Here is a 5,484-nt window from a genome sequence, read left to right as displayed (position 1 = left end):
CTCCTTTTTTTTTTTCTTCCCCCTCTCCCCGCAATTCCTTACGCCCCTCCTCTTCCTCTCCGCTCCTAATCAGAGACCGCCTTCACGTTCGGTTTCAAAACGCTCGTCACCCAATGAATAACGGGGTAGGCCTCGAGTGGCGGACCGGCCTGCCAATGCCCGGCCGCCAAGGGCGGAGCGCCTGGGGCCGACCTCTGACGGTAGACGGCGTGTGACGCAGTCGGGCCTCTACGCGCTGCGCCCGAAGCGGCGGTCGGTGGCGGCGGCGGTGGCGACGGTTTCCTGGCGGTCGCGCGCTGCTCTGGTGAGCGGCGGGTGACGGAAGGACCTGGGCTCTCACTCCAGACACACCGCTGTAAGTCGGGAGCGCTGACGGGGCTGGGCAGGTAGATCATCCCCTCTGTACCGGCATCTGCGCCGGACAACCCGGGCCCTCTTCGCCGACCAGTCTCGTGCCGGGCGCGCTCCTTCGGGCCTGCGTGAGGGGGCGGGGCCCGCGGCCCTGTGGCCTGGTTCCGGAGGCCCATGGAGGGGATCCAACTGTGTGGGGCGTAGGCTGGGGGGTCTTGGGTGACCGCCCACTCTGAGTGAACCTCGTTCTCACCGGTGCTACTCATTCATTCGCTGGGTGGAGGTGAGCAGCCCGTGGTAGGCTGGCCCATGCGGGGTGGTGCCTTAGGGGACTTGAGGTCTCCCCATCACTTTCTGGACCACTCTACAGGACGCGTTTTGTCTAGGGTTAACCAGAGGGGTTGAGTGAGTCAGAACTGCGTTGGCTTTTTAAGACAATGACAATTGTCTGGTCAGTGGAATGAAGGGTTCTTTTTGTTCCGTGTAAACCTAGGTGAGAAAGATTGAATTTCTGAATTACTGTAGCCATAAGCATTTTAAATTGTCAATCACCCCCAGTCTGCGTCAGAGGCTTTGCAGGTGGGAGGGAGGGAGGTAGAGTAAGAGACAGGATTCAGAAATCCCAGGAGTCTTGGCTCAGGTCTAGTAGAATTTTTATACTATTCCATCCTTCCTGTATGTTCCAGTCTTCCAATATTGGCAATTCTTTATTTGGTAAGGGGAAGGACACAGACATTTGACATAGTTTTCAATATAGTTCCAGTAGTTTAGCTGCAACCATCTTCGCTTTTATAAGGTAACTTGATTAGTAGTACTGATGTGGACTTTTTATTTTTGCTTTTTTTTTTTTTCTTTTTCTTTTTTTTTCGGAGCTGGGGACCGAACCCAGGGCCTTGCGCTTGCTAGGCAAGCGCTCTACCACTGGGCTAAATCTCCAACCCCCCCCCCCCCTTTTTTTTTTTGAGACAAGCTCTCATTCCAAAGCCCTGATTGGCCTGGAATTCGCTATGTAGAACAGGCTTGCCACAAACTCAAAAGAGACCACCTGCCTCTACCGCTGAGGTAATGTAATTAAAGGTGTTTGCCATCACAACCAGACTTAACATAGACTTTTGAGAACGAACCTTTAAAAATAGTGAAAGAGACTTTAACCTTGAAAGTGCACACCTTAAATCCCAGCGCTTGAGAGGCAAAGGCATGAGGTTCTCTGTGATTACAAAGCTAGCCTACTCTACATACTGGGTTCCAGGACAGCAGGGCTGCAAAGAGAGACCCTGCCTCAAAAAGCCAAGGGGCGTGGGGAATAAAACCAATATAGATGTGGTGCAAGCCTGTAATGTGACCAGTTTTGAAAATTGAAACCAGAGAACTAGTGCATACACAAAAGTGCAGACACTTAACACATATGATAAAAGAAATAATTGAATTCATTTCAATAAAATGGAGAAAAAATGAGGGTGACCATATTAGGGGTACTGGGAAGTACAATGATAAAATTAAATCTGATACTTAAGATTCGATGAAGTTAGTTGTCAGTTTGATGAATATGTCCATTAGCTTGTAACTTTGATGTTTATATAAACCATAAAACCTAAAAACAAATAATGCAAAAGCACAGAAGAGGACTGAAGTCTTAAAGTTGTAACCTGGTGTTTTCTATACCATTTTCTCAGTTTGAGCATCACCACCTGGGAAGCTTTTTTTTTCTGGCACACTTTCCCTTGTAAGCTTCCATAGCACTTAGCTGATCTCTGCTTCTAGCACACATTTTACATATTAACTATTTGTCTTTTTATTAGATTTTAGGGGGTTTTTCTTTGCCTTTTTGGTTTTAGGGTTTTTTGTTTTTGTTTTTGTTTTTGTTTTTTTTGGCTTTTGTTGTTGTTTGGGGGGTTGTTTTTAGTTTTTTTCTTGCTGGCTGTGATGGGCATGCCTTTAATCTCAGCACTCCAGAGTTACAGGGAGGTGGATCTCTGGGACTTTGAGGTCAGCCTGGTCTGTATAGAAAGTTTCAGGCCAGTCAAAACTGCATAATGAGACTCTTTCTCAAAAAACAAATGATAGATACTTAATTTTTTTATGTTTAGGTAATGTGGCTCATAGGTGGTACTCAGTTGTATTTTGTGAATGAACAAATGTAGAAAAGTTAAACTGAAAAATATTCCAGGAAACAGGCTAGATATTTGTGTACTTCTGAAATACTTGGTTTGGTTTGGTTTGTAGCCACTAGCTCCTAGGTATCTAATTATACTTGTAAGGCCACCAAATTCACATTTGGGGAAATAATATTACTTGTGTGGTGATAGTCTAGGACATCAGTATTGTAATACCGAATAATTTCTAGTAAAAGACTATAAAATTCTGAAGTTCTATGCCTTGAATTCCAGCACTCAGGAGGTAGAGACAGGGTGATCTCTGAGTTTGAGGCTAGCCTGGTCTACAAATCTGTCTTCAGGAAAACCAGGGTTGTTACACACAGAAACTCCATCTCACCACCACCCCCATATACATACATACATACATACATACATACATACATACACACATACATACATACATATATATGTATACATATGTATATATGAGTATATATATTATGTAAATCTTAATAGAGGCCGGATATTAAGCATTTTATGAGACTTTGGTGTGCTGTTGAAATAGCAGCTGAGATTATTGAGATAATTTTTTAATTTGGAGGATCTCTTGTGAGTTGTAGAATATGTAACAGCTTTCTTTCCTCCTCTACCTGTTTGATAGCAGTTAGCCATTCCTGCCCAAGTTGTAACTACCAAGGTCAAGAAATTATCAAAAATATCCCTGAGTGAAATCACTGCTTACATTTTAGTAAAGCTCTTTCTTTACTTTACTTGTAAAGTTAGTTCATAAACTGTCTAAAAACTTTTTTTTGACAATATTCGTGGTATGTAGCCTAAGGCTGACTTTAAACTCCTAATTTCTTCTGCCTTTTCCTTTCTTGTACAGAGTGGTATGTGTCATCATGCTCTGCTTTCCATGAAAAACTTGTCAAGTTCTCTTCTTGTTTCTGTGGTAGATTATCTTTCTCTTCTATAAGACAAGTCAGGGAATAGCTTTGATTTTTGAGGAAGGAGTAAAAGCTATTAAATGTAATCTGTGTAACCTTTGTAACACTATGACCTTTGTATTTTACTGATGAAATTGATGCTGTAGAAATATACAGTAATGGAGCTGTTGTACAGAATACTGATACTCAAAATTACATGCAGTATTAAAGAGTTAATACTTCAGTTTTGTGGGGAATAATTTTTTTTCTATTCTTTTTTTTTTCAGAGCTGGGGACTGAACCCAGGGCCTTGCGCTTGCTAGGCAAGTGCTCTACCACTGAGCCAAATCCCCAACCCCTTGGGGAATAATTTTTAGTTTGGAAATTATTTAGACAGTGTCTCACTCTGTACCAGGTTGACCTGGACTCACTGAAACTGCAAATACAGGCATATGTAGTGCCACGTGCTTGGCTGCATTTCTTTGATTCTTTTGCTTTTCAAGGCTGGGTTTCTCAGTAGCTCTGACTGTCCAGACTGGCCTTGAGCTCAGAGATGTGCCTGTCTCTGCCTTCTAAGTGCTGGGATTAAAGGTATGTCCCAGCTATAGCTTTAAAAATAGAACTTTATGGAGCTGGGTGATATAGATTAGTTATTGATTGATTGCCTAGCATTCATGAAGTCCAAGGTTCTATCTCCAGCATCCTATGAATCAGGCATAGAGAGTGGCGTATGCCTATAATCCCAAGACTTAAGCCACTTAACAGGGTCTCAACTCCTCAACCTCTGTCTCCAAAAATATTTACATTATGATTTATAACAGTGCAAGATTACAGTTAATGAAGCAACAAAAATAATTTTATGGTTGGGGGTGTCACTACAACGTAAGGAACTATTAAAATGTGACAGCATTAGGAAATTTGAGAGTTACTGACATAAGCAGTAGAAGCAGGAGGTTCTATATAGTTCTAGCATCTCCAAGTGTAATTAGTCTTTAAAATTAAAAGTTCAAGGTAAGGGTGAAGATAGTAGGGAAGATTGAAAGATGTGAAACAGGAGGTGGGCAGATAGTGATAGTATAAGCTAGTACCTCTCAAGCTTGGTGGTTTCTAAACTCCTTAAATCTTCTAAAAATTGAAGGTGTTCAGGGCCAGTGAGATGGCTCAGCAGGTAAAATGTTTGCCATAATAAACCCAGAAACCGGGGCTGGAGAGATGGCTCAGCGGTTAAGAGCACTGACTGCTCTTCCAGAAGTCCTGAGTTCAATTCCCAGCAACCACATGGTGACTCACAACCATCTGCAACACAATCTGATTCCCTCTTCTGGTGTGTCTGAAGAGAGTGACAGGGTACTCACATATAAAATAAATAAAATCTTAAAAAAATAAGAAAAATAAACCTAGAAACCTGAATTCAGTCCCTGAAACCCACATGAGCATGGGAAGAAGGGAACAACTCCAGAACTGACCTTTGATCTCCACATGTACTTGATGGGACATAGAATAATACAATAGTCATACAATAATAACTTTTTAAAATTATGTATTTTATTCAGTTGTGTTAAAAATTAGCCAGGCCATGGTGGCTTTCGCCTTTAATCTTCGCACTCAGGAGGCAGAGGCAGGCAGATCTCTATGAGTTTGAGGCCACCCTGCTCTACAGAGGGAGTTCCAGGACAGCCAAGACCTGTGTACAGAGAGACCCTAGAGGAAGGAGTGGGAGGAGTGGGACTAGAGAGATAGCTGAGCAGTTAAAAGCATTTACTGCTATTGTAGAGGACCTGAGTACAGTTCCTAGCATCCATGTCAGACATCTCACAGCTGCGTGTAACTCTAGCTAAAAGGGATCCAATTATCTCTTTCTGGCCACCATGGGCACTGCACTCGAGTGCATATACACACATACATAATTTAAAAAATTTAAATAAAGTAGAAGTGGCTATTTAAAATAAATAGTAATCAGGGGCATGATGACTTATACCTTTAAATTCAGTACTTTAGAGGTAGAGGCAAGCATATCTGTAATTTCAAGGCCAGCCAGAGCTACAAAGTAAGACCCTGTCTGAAAAATAAGACACAAGTACAATAATTTAAAATTCAGTGAGAAAGCTGGC

At 42.4% G+C, this 5,484-nt stretch overlaps 1 protein-coding gene across 1 annotated transcript in view; it reads left to right on the top strand.

The window, feature by feature from the left end:
• Nucleotides 1-226: 226 nt before the first annotated feature.
• The window catches only part of Nup98 (nucleoporin 98 and 96 precursor), a 96,962-nt gene continuing 91,704 nt past the window's right edge, over nucleotides 227-5,484 (top strand). The window contains exon 1 of the mRNA NM_031074.3: nucleotides 227-355. The gene's annotated coding sequence lies outside the window, so the exon portion shown is untranslated. The remainder of the gene's footprint in view (nucleotides 356-5,484) is intronic.

Source organism: Rattus norvegicus, chromosome 1 (assembly GCF_036323735.1).
Source record: "Rattus norvegicus strain BN/NHsdMcwi chromosome 1, GRCr8, whole genome shotgun sequence".
Lineage (NCBI taxonomy): Eukaryota > Metazoa > Chordata > Mammalia > Rodentia > Muridae > Rattus > Rattus norvegicus.
The sequence above is the reverse complement of the archived record's forward strand: the minus strand, read 5'-3'. Positions and strand labels throughout refer to the sequence as shown.